We start from the raw sequence: 16,415 nt of genomic DNA, 5'->3' as shown, positions 1-16,415 counted from the left end.
ATTCTGAAACAGGTTGTGATATCTAAAGTGGTCTGGTTGCTCAATGATATGGAGCCATCCTATAATTGCAGCTCTTTTAGTAGGTCCAGCTTGGAGATACTCAAAACTTATATGGACTCGGTCATGAACAACCTCTTTTAGGTAACCCTGCTTGAGCAGAGGGCTTGGAACAGATGACGTCCAGACATGCCTTTCAATGTCAACTAGTGTGTGACTCTTTGAATTGATAAATGCAGATGGCTTAAGTATCATGTAGCCATCAGAGAGAGAAATGCATTAGAATCATAAAATGGTTTGTGTAGGAAGGGACCTCAAACATCACCTAGTTCCAACCCCCTTGTTATAGGCAGGGATACCTCCCACTAGAACATAATATATAATAATAAGTACCAATTTAGCATGCAAAACAGTAGTCACATTACACCAGTGTAACATTGGTTAGGCTAATTGAAGTTTGGATATCCAGGAATTAATAGAAAATGCAAGCAGATGTCAACTGGGAGTTTTCTACCAGCAAACAAGAAAAAGACTGGTTAAATCTATACAAAACATTTTTACCTTATTTAGAGTTACTTAAAAGATTATTTCTGATTATTTTAAAGATGAATATATCTTTGCATTAGTTATTAAGAAACATAAGGAAAGGCCAGGGAAGAACATTCAGCTACCCTTGGACCATGATTTATCACAGGTTCCTATTTGCAAATGCCCAGGCTCTTCTCAAGAATTTGTTGCATTTGTTAGCATTTCCTCCCCAGTAGGGGAATATTTATATTCTTTGGGTTTTAAGTTTCCATTCTCCCTTTACATTTATGTCCCCCTTCTGCTAGTATCCCCACAACAACTCACTGCAGACACTCCTCATCACAGCAACACAGGACTGTGCCACGTTATGCGGTACGGCACTGCTCACTACTTACCTCCTGTGCTGCATAATTAGGTGGTTACATGAAATCCTTCCCATCTGTTACCATGACAGCCCAGACATCTTGGGAAGGCTTCCATGAATTTTTGCACTTCCACAAAATGGGGTCAAATAACAATTATTTCAGTTAATGACATCGAGTGTACACCTGGAGACGGCACCGTTTCCAAGAACACGCAATGAGAGTTAAGCTCAGTGGAGATATAAAGATAGAACCTACTGCTCACAGAGCAAACAAATTACACAGCACGTGTGTAGGCCAAGTAGCTGAAAGGCTGCCTCGGCTGCCAGATTTCACATCCACCGAGTGGCCGGGGGGGACATGCAGTAGCCACCAAATCTGACCTACACTCAGTCAGTGTCAGCTCAGATCAGAGAACTGGCAGGAGTCTGGAAAAAGGAAAACAAATGTTGCTGCTGCTTGACTCTGTCAAAAGGGGTTTTATTATAGCGGTTTTTATCTTGGGAAGATGTGATCTGAGAAAAACAGACAATGCTTAGAAGTAATTTCAAAGAGAAATTGACAGACACATGCAAATGCTTGAAGTGAGGGGAGGGGAAGGGGACTGAGCATGCGAGAGGCAGAAATGATCAGAGGGCTCACATATGCAATGGCAGTGCAGATAAGGGCAACAAGAGGTTAAAAGCAATATGAGTGTAGGTAGCCTAGCAAGGTAGGAAGGAAAGCAACATAACAAATTTCCTGCTCTGTTTTCCTCAACCAGATTATTAAAAGGATAGCATCTCCTTGCATAATGAAGGACCTTGCTGTTACAGAGTCATAGATTATCCCAAGTCAGAAGGCGCATAGAGCAGATGGGACAATCCCTCCCCTTGCCCACTGGCAGTGCAGTGCCTGGCCCTTAGGGCTGCTAGGGCACTGCTTGCTCATGTTTAACTTGCCATCAGTCAGAATGTCTAGCTATTCAGATCAGACAATTTCATAGAATCATATTATAGAATGGCTTGGGTTAGAAGTGATATCAAGGATCACCAAGTTCCAAATCCGTTGCCACAGGCAGGAATGCCAGTTGCTAGATCAGGTGCTAGATCACATTGCCCATGGCCCCATCCTACCCAGCCTTAAACACCTCCAGGGATGGAGCATCCACAATCTCTTTGGGTAATCTGTTCCAGCACCTGTTCACACTCTCAGTTAAATAAACTTCCCCAACATCCAATCTAAATCTCCCTTACTTTAATTTAAAATCATTCCACCTTGTCTTATCACTATCTAGCCTTCTAAAAGTTGTTTTCCCTCATGTCTATAAATATCCTTTACATATTGGAAGGGTTGCAGCGAGGTCTCCCTGCAGCCCTCTCTTTTGCAGGCTAACAAGCCCAGCTCCTTCAGCCTACCTTCATAGGAGGGGTGTTCAAGCCCTCTGAGCATCTTCATGGCCTTCTTTGGACCCTATCCAAAAGCTCCACACCTTTCCTTTATGCAGTACTCCAGATGGGACCTCATGAGGGCAGAGTACAGGAAGACAATCCCTTCCCTTGCCCTGTTGAACACCCCTCTTCTGATGGAATCCAGGATACCATTGGCCTTCTGGGCTGCAAGCACACACTGCAGCCCACACAGCAGATCCCTGTGGTGTGGTTTCCTGCCTCCCCTTCCTCCTTTCTTATTCTGAGGGATGGAGAACTCTTGTGCTCTCGGAAAGGCATCCTTAAAGAATAACTAGCTTTGTTCCACTCCTTTGTCTCTAAGAAATTCTTCACAGGATATCTTGTTCAGCAATTCCTTAAACAACCTGAAGTTCACTCTCTTGAAGTTCAAGGTCTCGACTATTGTCCTCACAAACAAGGCAAACCAGTACACCTTTCAAGCTGAGCTGTGCCAGACGGTGCAGGGAGGTGTTCAGGAAAGCCTCCAACAATCCCTGCTCTGCATCAAGGTTGCTGTCCCTGTGTTCACTTCCCCTTTGTGAGCTGGACTAGGAAAGGCAAGAGCATGTGATACTGTTTTTTTCCTAAGTCTTACAGGTGTGCTGGACATGAAATGTAACCAGCCTTAGAAGGTTGCTGAGCCAGGGCTTTGATCTGCAGAACCTGGCCAGGTATGCAGAAGCTGGGAGCCTCAGGACTGAAGCTCACTCAGCTCACAGCATTGCAAGCAGTCAGATGTGGCACACTACGTACATCTGAAAAACCATTTCTGTTTATAGGCCAGATACCATACCCCACAAGGGACAGACATTATCCGATATCTCAGCTGCTGAAAGCAGAAATATCTACCCTACACACTCCCCTCCAAGAAAGAACAACTCCTTATAATCTTTTTGTGCACTTGATTAACTGAACCATTCTAGTGGTTCAGTTCATTCTAATTAGACCCTCAAGGAGCGTTAATCACCCAGCACTATGGAGAGGTGGCTGGCATGAAGAGAAGCTGTACTGGTCAGATGAGTCCATCTGATTTCACCTGTACACTCATACCTGAGAAAAGAGATGCAGAAACTTCTAGTTAAGGGAGGTGCAGCAGTATAATGCCTAACATTGGCTAGCTCATCACAGCTAGCTCATCACAGTAGACAGCTGGGGAAAGTGCCAGTCAAAAAACCAATTTCTCAGGCAAGGCAGAGGCAAGGATGAGGTAGGAGGTGATGCAGCTGAGGGCAAGAAGCTGCAGCAAGTATTCAAATAGCTACCATTACTTCCTTATAATAAAATAAGCAGAACTTTGCAATACTGAAATACAGAAATTGATCTGGGGATGATCATGGGATCCATATCACTGCCTGCAAAGTATAAACAGAAGAGGGTGTAAAACACTCAGAAATGACACATCCATTATCCAAGCCATCATGTGAAAATACAGATGACAATTGCAGCCCTCTGTATAATCCTAACTCTTACAACGAATGCTTTTATTCCTGCCAGAGAAAATGAGGGATTGAACTCAAAGTGAAGAGCTCGGGTTATAGCTGATGGAACTTGCTAATTCAGGAAAAGCTGCGCCTTGAAAATCAGAAATTGGTAAATGAATGTAAATCCATATAAAACCTTAATTCCACTCTGAACGAAGCTTCTGCATTTCCTTATGCCTTTACTACAACACTGCTTTTGAACAGAGCTGATCAGGAGCCAACAGACTGCAGACAGGCTCCTGTAGGCTACCATTTAACTTTCCGCACAGATAGAGCAGTGCAGTTGCTAAACTGCACAGCCCTCCAACCCCTCCAGTCTTTTGCACTCAAGACCACTTGCATCTGTATATTCTCCTATAATAATTGCATCGGCAGCCTGTGACTACCTCCACCAAACCATTGGCAGTTCCTCAGCAAGGAGTCTATTGGCCTTTTATTGGCACAGCTCATACAGTACAGCAGTGAAATAACAGAAAGTACACCACATCTCTCCAGGGACACGATGACATCTATCTTCACATAGAGGTCAAGCAGAGGGCCACAGCTTTCCTGTATCATTTCGAATCAGGCTCCTCCAGCAACTCTACAAGCTACGGACCACAACTGCCTTAGACACTGCAAAGGCAGCTGGTATGTTAGCCATTGCCAGCTTCAGGGAGAGTAGCCCATACTGGCATGGCTATGTGCCTGGATGCATTGCCACTTGCCTTGCTGAAATGTGGTATTTGCAGAAACGAGCCTTTTATTTGGAGCCAGGCTGGCTGAGACATGGGCCGTGCAAGTGAAGGTTCTCATTATTTGAATGAATTTGAAACCTGCTGTAAAAGAGTAGTGAAAAGTTTTACTCATACATTAAATTTTATGAGTTTTTAGCCTGTGTAGGACCTAATATACTGGATGGAAAGGAGTAGAGAAGGGAAAAGCAAAATAAATTATAATGAGATCTGAAATGCAGTTAGATACTTTATATACAAAGAAGCCATTTGTGCCCAACTGACTTTCTAGGCACGATTTTTTCTGATATAGCATCAGCAGTTCTGATCACCTGGGGAGAAGATAGAGAATTATATTGTTTCCCAGTTAAATTACGGAGAAGAGATTAAGTGCAATTTGTATTGCAGAAGGAAGAACTGGCAGCATGTTTTGGCTTAAATGCCATATGAAGTTGGGTAGGGAATCACTGTCAGCGTGATGCTGCTGTAAGTACCTGTGGGCTGCCACAGGTCAAGCAGGAACATGGTTACCTCCTGTCCCATGCATCTCCCATTGTGGAGGGTGGACAGGCAAAAAAATGACGGGTAATTATTACAAGAGTTTTAAAACATGACTTATTTTCTGAGGATTTGGAGGGCAATCAGAACTAAATGCCTCCATCCAATATTTTAGTGCAAAAAGACTCTTCTTGCCCTACAAAACATTTAAGAAGCATTCCATCCCCAGGATCATTCCTTTCTTCAGATGTGCTGTGAGATGCTTTGTGTTATGATGCACAGTGCTGGGCACTGTCTGTCAGATCACGTTAAGCTAAAGCAGTGGCCTGCAGCACAGACTCAGTGTGATTCCCAATAAATTGTCAGCAGAGTGGAAAGCAATAGTTGCCCATAATTTGAATTTCATGCCCGCTCATCATGGAAATCTTATGTGACAGTTTGTTGTGCCTGAGAGCTTGCTCAAATAGATGCCTGCATCCGTAGAAAGTATGTCCACTAGGTCTGTATTGCCCACACAGCTTGCTTGACACTGGCCTTGTGGCATAACACTGCTCCACCATCATCATGAATGCTTAAAACAAAAGGTTCATCAGTGGTTTAGAGGCCTGGATCTTAATTATAACAGCTGTGCAGAAATAGAAAGCTGAAAACAACTGAAATTCAATTTTACCTTGGCAAGAGGAAAATACATTTAGACACTTTTATCCTGGCTCAAACAAGGAGAGCACACGCCATCCTTCTGAGCTGCTTCTCTATTTTAGGCTCTCATGCTGCCCAAGAGAGTTTCTTGTGGCAGATCCCTGCCCTGGCCTTTCCACGGGCAAGTGCTGCCATAGGAAACAACACAGTGTCTGCTCTGGGTGTGCAGAAGCTCTGCTGATCCTTCAGCTGGCAGCCTCAGGAGCTCCTTAACTGGGATGGAGGCACGGTCACACCTTGGACCGTGAAGGCATGCTGCAAATCAGCAATATCAAAATCCCGCTGTCAACTCAATAAATGAAATGAAGGCAATATAAAAGTGTGTCACCTGATGGGAGGAGATGCTGTGGTGCTGTCTCTCATCACAAAGAACAGCAGTCCCCACAGCATGTGGTCAGCTAGCAAGGGGTTTCTTGTGGGTATCACAGCCTAGGAGAGTTTTCAAAAGGGATGTGAAGGAATATAATGAAGGGTTCTGTGAATTTTTACAAGAGGTATGAAAAACAGCATGGGAGAAGATGGGGAAGTGTTTACAATGTTAATAAGGCAAAGGTATTAGAGGATGTAGTTTGCAGCACATAAAAAGTGGAAGCCAATGCATTAATGAAAGACAACATAAGACAACATGGAAGGACAATGTATGTCACTGAAAGGGAGGAAAAACACCAAGTATGTTTAGGACTTGGGGGAAAATTGAGAGCTGTGGAAAAGTGCAAATTGAGATACATAGCCAAAGAGATCTTTAGAAGAATTCTCTCTGTGGCTGCACTTGGGACTGATAAATGAAAGTCAAAAATAAAGGATAGTACTTGACCATCTCAGCTACCTTGCATGGATGCATATAAAATAGTCTTTCACTCTGCAAAAACGCTCTAATGTATTTTGTTCTTCTCATTGAATTTCACAGGACAGCTAAAAATCCTCCAGAATAATCTGTGTTGCTCTCCAGACCTTTGGAGCAGTATCTATCGAAGCTCTTACTTTTAGCATCCAGAAATCCTATAGATTTCCTGTAGGATCATTTGCTACAAACAACGTCTCGTTCCAGTCAGAATGCGTAGCATTAGAGTACCCACTCCAGCCCTAATGCCTTCTAAGCCTGTTTTCACATCTAGCCATTAGGTATTTGAGAAAGCAAATCTCCAAAACACTTAAAACCCCTTTCAAAATACTCACACATTCTGCAAGCTTTGTGTGAACACTACCATAAATTTCATTCACAAGACAAGATAAATAACAAGGAGCTCTCTAAAGTGAGCTGGCACATTTGCAAAGTTTTATTTGCAGAAAAACCTAGAATCTCAGATTGGAGACCAGTCTTCTAGGTACAAATGCAACACTGCTGTTATGAGTGTGATAACTGCTTCCATTATTAATTGTATGTAAAAGAAAAAAAGAGACATCATATGCACCTGAAGATGAGTCTGTGGCTGAAATACACAGCAATCTCTGATCTCTACTTTTGACACAGGGCAGAAAGTACATTCCAGCTCTTTCCTTACACTGATAAACAGAAACTAACTGGCACCTCCACGCTTTGCCAGGGAGTACAGAAGGTGTTTTTCTCCAACACTGCCAAGGAATGGGTTGAATCTGTTTATACCTTCTAGAAGGCAGGTAGCATCTGATTGGGATGCCATGTGAAAACAAGAAGCAGTTTCCAGACTTGATACATCTGAGTGTTGTATAAATCCTCAATCTTTCAGTTAAATGACTTCAGAGTTAGAAAAAACTCTAGTATTGCTAGAGATTCTTAAAGCCTTGGCTTTAGCTAGCTCAGGTCACCATCTTTTAAGACTTGTAAGTGCAGGCAAAAAGGACTGACTGCTTAAATTTGATAACATCTTGAAAATAAGTTAATTACATCTAAACCTTCAGATTCTGAGACAGCTCCCTGCCTGATTTGTTCTCACATCTCTATCTCAAGCCAGACCAAATCTACTCTTAATAAGGAGAGCCATGTTAAAATATACAGCTTCAGTCCACTCAATGTGAGGCTGAATACAGTTGATAAAATCAAGCAAAAGCAGCATTAGCACATCCTTTTCATGAAACATCAGTATGCACAAGCTATGGCCATCAGCGATTTACAGCATAGCTAAATGCTACCTGCATTTGACAAACACGCATTTAAATCCATCAGCTCAAATGAATTTCAGTGAGAGGAGGAACAACTCCATTCATTTTTCTTTTCATCTTTGAATGCAGACCTTATAAAGTGAACACCAACTGTTCTTGAGTACGGTGCTTCCTCATGACTGTACAGCAATAATTATCTGTTACGGAGTACAAAAGTATTTCTGAAAAACGTTGTGATGTTTTAAGGTACAGATTATAATTGTTTCTAGCAGTTCAGTGAGAAACCAGATACTTCAACATGCCTTCTTCTCCCCGTGTCCTCCGCTTCCAGCCCCAATCCTCTAAACATGCACAGACACACTTGAATTAGCAGGAAACTAATCTTATTATACTAGCAGGAGGTCTAGGGGCTTCTGATCTTTAAAGCTCTAAGATGCTATTTAGGGACTAAAGCGATATGTGACAAGAATTGAAAGTCAGAATAGGAATAAAAACTCACAAAGATACCTTTGTGAGCCTCTTTTCGGCTCTCTGAGTAAGGCTGGTGTACTGGTTGCCTCATCAAGGTTTGCTCATTTGTTTTACTCTATGTTATGAACATTTCAGTGCCACGGAGCACAACCTGTGCTCTTCTAGGGTGCTTGTCAAGAACCACTGAAGGTCTCCCTTCAGCAGAGCTGCTGGGATCAGAGGACATGAGAAAGTCTTTTCGGCTTCCTTCATGCAATATCCTTCTCACTTTTTGCCTCTCAGACATGGGTGGAGAGGATAGCAGAACCATTGCCATGGGTCAAGCTCTGCAGCACAATTAGTCCCACCACTCACAGCATTACATCCCTTCTTATAGAGATATGCCCAGTAATATACTTTCACATCTCCCCTGTACCAGGAAAAAAAATAAAAATAAACATGAGGAATCCAAAGCTGAATATAAATAGAATGCAGGCTTTGTTCATGCACTAAATTATTTATTAAAAAAACTCATTCTTTTAGCATTGTTGCTGTATTCAGCTTGAAATTCAGATAACCAAGAATTTTCAAGCACAGTCATTTGTATTCTTAACACCTATTCACTGCAGCCATGTTTATTTCCCATGACACTTAATGGTTGTTAATGGTTGCTGCAACAAAGTTTTGTCTGCACAGATTTGTTCACACATTCTTCAAGCAAGTACTCATTTATCTCTACCAAAAAAAAAAAAAATTAGCCTGCAAACAAGACTATATGTGATTAATGATTTAGCAAATGTTATCTCTTAATCTCCCATTTAAGAAGTTTAAATTATCCAACCAGAATACAGAAGCAATGTCACTTGAGGAAGCTGTTCTATTAAGCTAACAGGGAACAGTGAAGCTGAACTGTATGAGGTCAACACAAGAAAGTACAAACTCAGAGTGACAAAAGCGTATAACTGAAGAATGCATTCTCAGTAAAGACCTCTTATTCTAGCACTATTGTGGCTGAAAAATTCCAGGGACGCTAATGTCATATGATTTGGTTTAGCATACTTCATACATACATACAAATTCTCAGTAAGTCTTGTTTGATAGGATTGCCATGCATTTCACACCTTCAGATTGAGAGCCAATCCTCCTTAGTATTCCCACCCTTTCCTCAGTCTATCAATCTCTGCACAGTAACTCATTAAACTGTTAAGGAAGAAAACCCTCCATAGCCAACCCATAGTATTGTTGTACAGCTATGTGTAAGTGCCCAGTTATTACCTGTGTAGTAGTAAACACCTCTTATACTAAGAAAAAGAAACAGAAATGAGGTCCAAAACCTTTCTGTAATCATAGCCACAAGGTTTGCAGGTTTTAGGTCTCAAAAATTGGGTTTTGATGTTTATTATTTCTGTTTTAGCAATAATTGTTCTGTGCTAGAATTACTGTTTGAATGTCATCCCCTCCACTACTCTTTTCATAGTGTTCACAAGCTTCTTGTCTAAATTCTTGTTGATAGCCATAAAAATTAAATGCTTCTTGTGAGACCACCAAGCATTGCAGAGGCTTTTCCAGAAGGCAGCTCACTTAAGTAATTTCTTTGTCACTAACATCCATTCCTTCCACTAGTTATGATGAAAGTTTAGCAAAAGCCCATTCTTGGAAAGTCCTTATCTCCAAAATAGACAATATCTGAGACAGAGAGTCCCAGTGCCTTCGGAGCCATCAGCCAAATTTCCTAAGGCACCTTACTCCTTCATTCATCTTATTCCTTCAGTGAAAGGACAGTCACAGTATTTTATGGGGTTTTTAAATTGCTATAGTAAGCAGCTTTACTACCCTGTGCAAAATATTGCATTAAGGTATTTTTCCTACTTCTTCTAAGCTGAGAAAATCGCCTTTCTAGGGAGCAGCGAGAGGTGCTGTTAATCAATGCCTAAGATCAATTTGCTGTGATAAGACTGACCTACTGGTCTGGTGTGAGATAAGGTGCTAGAGCACACCTTAGTCACTTAAATATTATTTCTGCACATCTTCGAATGATTCAGCCTTTATCCTTTCCTCTGCTAAGGCATATTTAATATATCTTCTGAGCAAAATTTCCAAAACCTACCAACAGCAACTTCAGGGAGCTTCAGAAAATGGCTTGAGGCCATCCCACCTCATGCCAGGATTTTGACTGATTTCATGGTTTTTATCCATGAAAACCCCCAAAGACAAGATCCAGCACAGGAGGCAGCTCCCTCTGAAGACACCAAGGTAGGAATGCTCCAGAAGAAAGGGACCTGTGACCACCTACACCCCTCATATACAGCTGTACAAGTTCAGGTCCACAAATGCTCCTTCCTTAAGTCACAATACTTAAGTTTTGCTGTAAGCAACTTCTTTTTGCTGAATCATATGAACGGAGAAAGTGGTCTAAAATGAAAACATAAATGATTGTGTGCCTGTGATGTATGTGAGTAACTGGAAGGAAAACCCCTAGTCAGCAACAAAATATGGAAAAAAACACATCTCTAAGATCAACTTCATTTTCCTCTGCTTTGTTCCATAATAGAACATCCACACTTTTTTTTTTTAAGCTCACTTTAGAAGGCGATAAACTTACAAAATCAGATCTTACATAACATGAGATTTATTTTATCAAGTCTTGACTAACAAGGCTGATTCGGAGAGCTTTCTCCAAGGGGGTATCAACTATAAGAGAATCCAGTCTCTGGATTTCTAGCAAAGCACAGCCCAATAATAATTATTTTAGCCTTCAGCTTTCTTTTTTATTTCTGCAGTGTTCAGGCTGGCTGTTTGGAAGAGGGTTTTGTGTTTTTTTGGGGAGTTAGTCATCAGGAGATACTCTGAGTCCTGAACACAGTATGATAAGCAGACACTTAGCAAGAGGCACTCTTGTCCTACAAAAGCCAACCTGTAAGTGAGATGTGAGTCTCTAATTGAGGTCAAATGCAGGCATATTGGTTCTTGGAGTGCCAAAAGCAGAGTCTTCGTAGGTCCAGTATACTAATTTCAATTCCTTCTCAAGATGTCTTGGTTTCCCAGCCTGAGAATAAAACTGAGCAACTACACAAAGTCCTGTATCATCAATGCACTGAAATATGAAGGATCTCCAGAGAAAGCTAATCCTTCTCTTGCAGAAGGGTAGCAATTCATGAAGCTGTGATCTCACCCAACATCCCTATGTATGTCAATTGTGGTTGTGAGTGGATGCAAGACATTTATTTTTGGACTGAAATTGTTGGCTTAGATTGTCTTCACTGTCCAGTTGCTCAGAAGTATTCAAAGCAACTTTGGACTCATTCTGTTTGTAGAAATGTATTCAAAGCCACAAATCACATCCTACCACCTAAATAGCTGAGACATCCAATCATTATTAACTGTCTCTTTAACACCTATGGAATGCAACCTTGCTGCTTTTATGCACCTCTAAGTCTTCAGGAAAATGACAATTAGTTGTATAGATTGAGACAGTCTGAAGTGGGCTGGCAATGTGCAATGGTAAGCAAAGTTGTCCTATCGATAAAGAACTGGGCAACTTTTGGACCGTGCCAGAAATTTTGACTGAGAATCACTGAATATACTGAGTTGGAAGGGAAACAAAAGGATTATCAAGTGAATGCCTGACTCTATTCAGCACCACCCAAACCCTGTGTCTGAGAGTGGTGTCCAAATGCTCCCTGGGCTCTGGCATCAGGGCCGTGCCCACTGCCCTGGGCAGCCTGTGCCATGCTCACCAGTCTCTGGGGCAGAGCCTTTCCCTCACCCCCCAGCCCTCCCCAACACAACTCCATGCCACTCCCTCAGACCCTCACAGAGATCAGAGCTCAGCGCTGCCCTCCACTCCTCCCACATGGAAGCTGTAGGCCATCATAAAGTATCTTTTCAGTTTCCTGAGGGGCGTGGAATTGTTCTGGGATTGTTCTGTCCCAGGATTAAGAACTTGCTCTTGTTAAATTTTGCATGATTTGTGATTGCCCAGTCCTTTAATTTGTCACAATGCCTCTTCTCTCAAGGGAGTAAACAGCGACTTCTAACATATTATCATCCACAAACTCGCTTTGTATGCATTTGATTTCTATGTCCAGAACATTTTATATAAATACTGAAACGAACGTGTCCCAGAGAACTCCTCCAGAACTAGCCATCAACCAGTCTTGCAGCAGACTTGTGGCACAAAATACTCCACCACATGGTACAACACTAAGGCCACTCAACACCCTGTTTTCATACTCAGTAGTGCTAGAGATTCCCAGACCTTGAAAAGCTGCATTACCTCTCCATCTCTGCCAAACATGATTTTGGTGGGGCTAGCAGTGTAGGCACAGCAGTCATCTTTGAACACATCTCGAGCCTGTGCAGCTGCAGCCAAGGGCAATGCTCTGGATGGTCCTGAATCAAACCTACAGTGCCTCCACCTGAAAATGCAAGCAGGGATATCTTTCACCTCTTTTCTTGTCTCATAGTTCATGGGCACTAAAATGAAGTTAACTCTTTTCCCAGTGAGTGGTACACGAGTAAGTAAATTAACATTTGCAAAGCATTTTGGTACTGCAGCACTAAACATCAGAAAAGAGACCAGGAGGAAATTAATAATTGTCTTCCAAATATGCTCTGAATAGAGTGTGTAAATAATTCATGGATCTTCAACAGTGAACAATGAGGAAAATAGAACTACTGAATGTCTGCTCACTCCCTAAGTAACACCTCTTCTGCGAACAGAAGATGATGAGGTGGGAAAATAGTATGCAGACATGTACTACGCTATTGCACACAAAGAAAATTCATTAAGATTTGGACAGGGAACCTAATTCTCTAAGTTTTCCTTTTGCAGGAAGGGGATTTATAAATAGAAAGATAAGCAGGTAAAAAGGAAGAAATTATACCAGACACAATTTCATCACACACCAAACTGTGTCCATTCAAATCACAAATATAGCTTTGCAGCACTGCATTTCCCCTTAGTACAGAAGAGCTATGTTTGATTCAGATCCAATTTTCTGGTACAACTGAATATTACTTAACCCTTAAACTAGCAAAGATGAGGGGAAAAAAGGACTTGATTCCAAAAAGACAAGTGCCAGGTCCTCTACTGCTAATGAAGAAGTTAGACATGGTCCAAAGATTTTGGTAGAGTAATTCTATACACAGAGGAAACAGCTCAACATACATGAAGATTTTTCTTTGCTTTCTAACTGGAAATAGCATATATTTGGTTAAAGAAAAAAAAAAAGCATTATGAAGTGCATTTTTTTTTTAATTTGATGCTGAAATAATAAAATTTTAATTATGCATCCTTGATTTGCTCTACTTTACCATCAGGTGCTTAATCTATGCTGCAGAAGGCAATGCAAATTAAGAATTGGAGCTAGGCTCAGACCTAGAAGAACAGGTGCTCATGGCCTGTTCTAATTCAAATCAGTGGAAGTTTTGGAATGGCTTTCAACAGAAGCAGACCTGAACATTCATAGAGGAGGGATGGCTTTATCCAAAAAGGACTCATAAGCTTGTATGCTATTTTTCCTGAGAGTCTCATTGCTATCCTGATTTAATTCACTTTATCTGTGAAATTATGGCATTAGCATCGTGCTTTATAAACTCACCTGGCTCCTGCACAAATTGCTATAACTGCTTTTTCAAGATTTAACACATTTCTGTCTATCAATGATCACACTCAAATCTACAGGCCAGGAAAATGCTCATCGAGAAAATTCAGATTCAAGTTGTCAAGAGGAAAAAACGTGTTGCAAGAAGAAAGGTCTGCTGCAGATGTACATCAAGAGATGCACTGAATTTTCCTTCTTTAGGACCTCCCTGCCTTCAAACTCTGCCACTTTGCTCATTCAGGACATTCTTAAGTATGCTGTTTCTGTTGACCCTGGTGAGATATAAGGTTCACCACCTCTGATCTCCTATCTACTATATTTTTGTACAGCAAGACAACAGCACAACACCAGAAACGTTGTGTGAGAAAAAGTACTCTCTGTGTGGGCACCAGTCTTGGACCAGTGTCGCTGCCCCGAAAACTAGCACTGATATCAATGAAAAGAACACACAATTCTGAAATTCTTCTTCCATATACAAAACAACAGCACCTCCTGGTTTTGAAGTTTTTCCTTCCTGTAGCCTCTAATACCTTGATTTTACTACATTTGTTCACTTTTTCTCTTGCATTCAAAGTTCCAGCCATGTAGAACTCTAATCCTCTTGTGGCTCAGCCCACTACAGGTACTTCCACAAAAGGCAGTACTGAAAAATGATCATGCCCTTTTTTCCCCAGCATCAGAAGTGGAGCTGTGCCATCATGACACTTGGCCTATGCTTTCCTTTGCTGACCTAGCATGAAATTATTCTCCCCAGGATGCCCCAGATTCTCCCGATCTTTATGCTACGGTTTTCCAGCTCTGGCTTATTTACATAGAACTTAATTATGAAAGTAACATTTTACAAAACTGGAAAAGACAGCAGCTAAATCTCACTAAGCTTAGTTACCTAAAAACATAACACTCAAGCTATCTTGGCAATAGCTTCAGCCCCCCTCCCTCACAGCTGCATGCAAAAAATTGAATAAGTGTTACCAGCTCTTTTCCTCTCCTCCTTAAGCAAAATAGGTATGGGCACGATCCCATTTTGGCAGAGTTTGGCACTGGTGTCCTATCTTACATGCTCTCGGTAGAGGCAGCTAGTCATCGTACAACACAATATACTTGGATTTTTCTCACAAGTTCACAGCCACAGGACTTGCCATCCTATGTTGTCAGACATCTCTTCATTAAAGTCAGTGAGGCTCATCCAATTTTCACCAAAAGATACGGTTCCTAAACTGTATTTATTTGTTTTCTGTTTATGAGCAGTTTAAGTATTTTGCAAGCTAGGCAGTAGATACAATATCTATCACTTTGTGCACAGTACAATTACAAAGACCTAATTTTAAACTTATAATGCTGGTAGTTGTACTAAAGAGAAGTAGATTATTAAATGAAGGCGATGATAAATCTATCAGAGCAAACTATAGAAACTATGGCCAAACAGTGCTGAAATGGTTACGTACTGATTGTTGTTTTACTATAACAGCTACCATTAAACTGCAGTTTTATCACCACCATTATTGATTTATTTTGCTGAATTCAGAACACAGCCCACTTAAACTCTTAATTCCAAGTATGTGGTTTCTCACTCATGCCAAATGAAGAACATAAAGACTTTCCACTTAGCTCAGAGGCAACTGTATCAATAATACTGGATTGTAAAGAGCCCATGTTGGAGCTTTCAGCTGCAGGTAAGGCACAAGGCAGGAATTAGTCACTTCATCTGATGTACGCAAGGGGACTTGGCAGTAGGAAGGGACAGGGCTGATTCGGAAGAAGGAGCTTGGTCAGCACAGATCACCTGGCTGAGGAGCCAAGCCTGGAAATCTCCTAGCTAGGCTGGCCACAAAACTAGAAACACTGGACAAGATGGCTCCATTTGGGACACATCCAGAAGTTAATCCTGAGAAGTAGCTGGTCACTTTTCCAGCAAAGCCAGCACCATCTTTCTAACATGCTGTACACCTTGGGAAGTATCCTTAGAGGTTGTTTATTATTATTTGGAGAGACCTTTTAGCGACCTCATTTATTGTAGAGCATAGTGACAAGGTGCAACTGTATTAAAATAAAAGAGGAGAGATTTAAGTTAGGTATTAGGAACTAGATGGTCTTTAAGGTCCCCTCCACCCCAAACCATTCTACTATTTAATTAATCAGATTGGAGATGGTTGCTGAGTTCCTAGTGTCAGAAGATGCTTAACTTCTACAGAAGTTCAAAGCCTCACAAGAAATACAATTTTAACTGGATTCTGACGGGCTATCATGCCTCAGCCCAACACAGCTGTCAAAGCAATTAAATGAAAGTAGAGAAAACAGAAAAATTACCCAAATTTATCATAACCTTGTTTTTGTATAAACATTGAGGGGGACAGAGGAATTACTGCATGTTCACCCATGAGCATTTTTTACATATGTTCCATTTAAACCATTCTAAATCTTGTGTTAATAGTGGCAAGTAGAACAGTGTATCCACATAATCAGAAAAAATTAATGAGAGAAAAAAAAAAACACTATCAGGAGGGTTATCAGATGAGGGATCTCTGTTACTGTTGTAAAAGCAGAAACAAAAGTAGCTACCTAGGACAGAAGA

General features: G+C 41.3%; 1 long non-coding RNA gene across 3 annotated transcripts in view; it reads right to left on the bottom strand.

Annotated features, from left to right (window-relative positions):
• LOC116216294 overlaps positions 1-16,415 on the bottom strand; it is a 51,414-nt gene that overhangs the window by 18,382 nt on the left and 16,617 nt on the right. For 2 of the 3 annotated variants that reach the window (XR_004158784.1, XR_004158783.1), the window contains one exon: positions 12,514-12,655. The exons of the other annotated variant lie outside the window; for it this stretch is intronic. This is a non-coding gene — a long non-coding RNA (uncharacterized LOC116216294). The remainder of the gene's footprint in view (positions 1-12,513; positions 12,656-16,415) is intronic. 3 annotated transcript variants of the gene reach the window in all.

Source organism: Meleagris gallopavo, chromosome 2 (assembly GCF_000146605.3).
Source record: "Meleagris gallopavo isolate NT-WF06-2002-E0010 breed Aviagen turkey brand Nicholas breeding stock chromosome 2, Turkey_5.1, whole genome shotgun sequence".
Taxonomy (NCBI): domain Eukaryota; kingdom Metazoa; phylum Chordata; class Aves; order Galliformes; family Phasianidae; genus Meleagris; species Meleagris gallopavo.
This window is presented reverse-complemented; position numbering and strand designations above follow the sequence as displayed.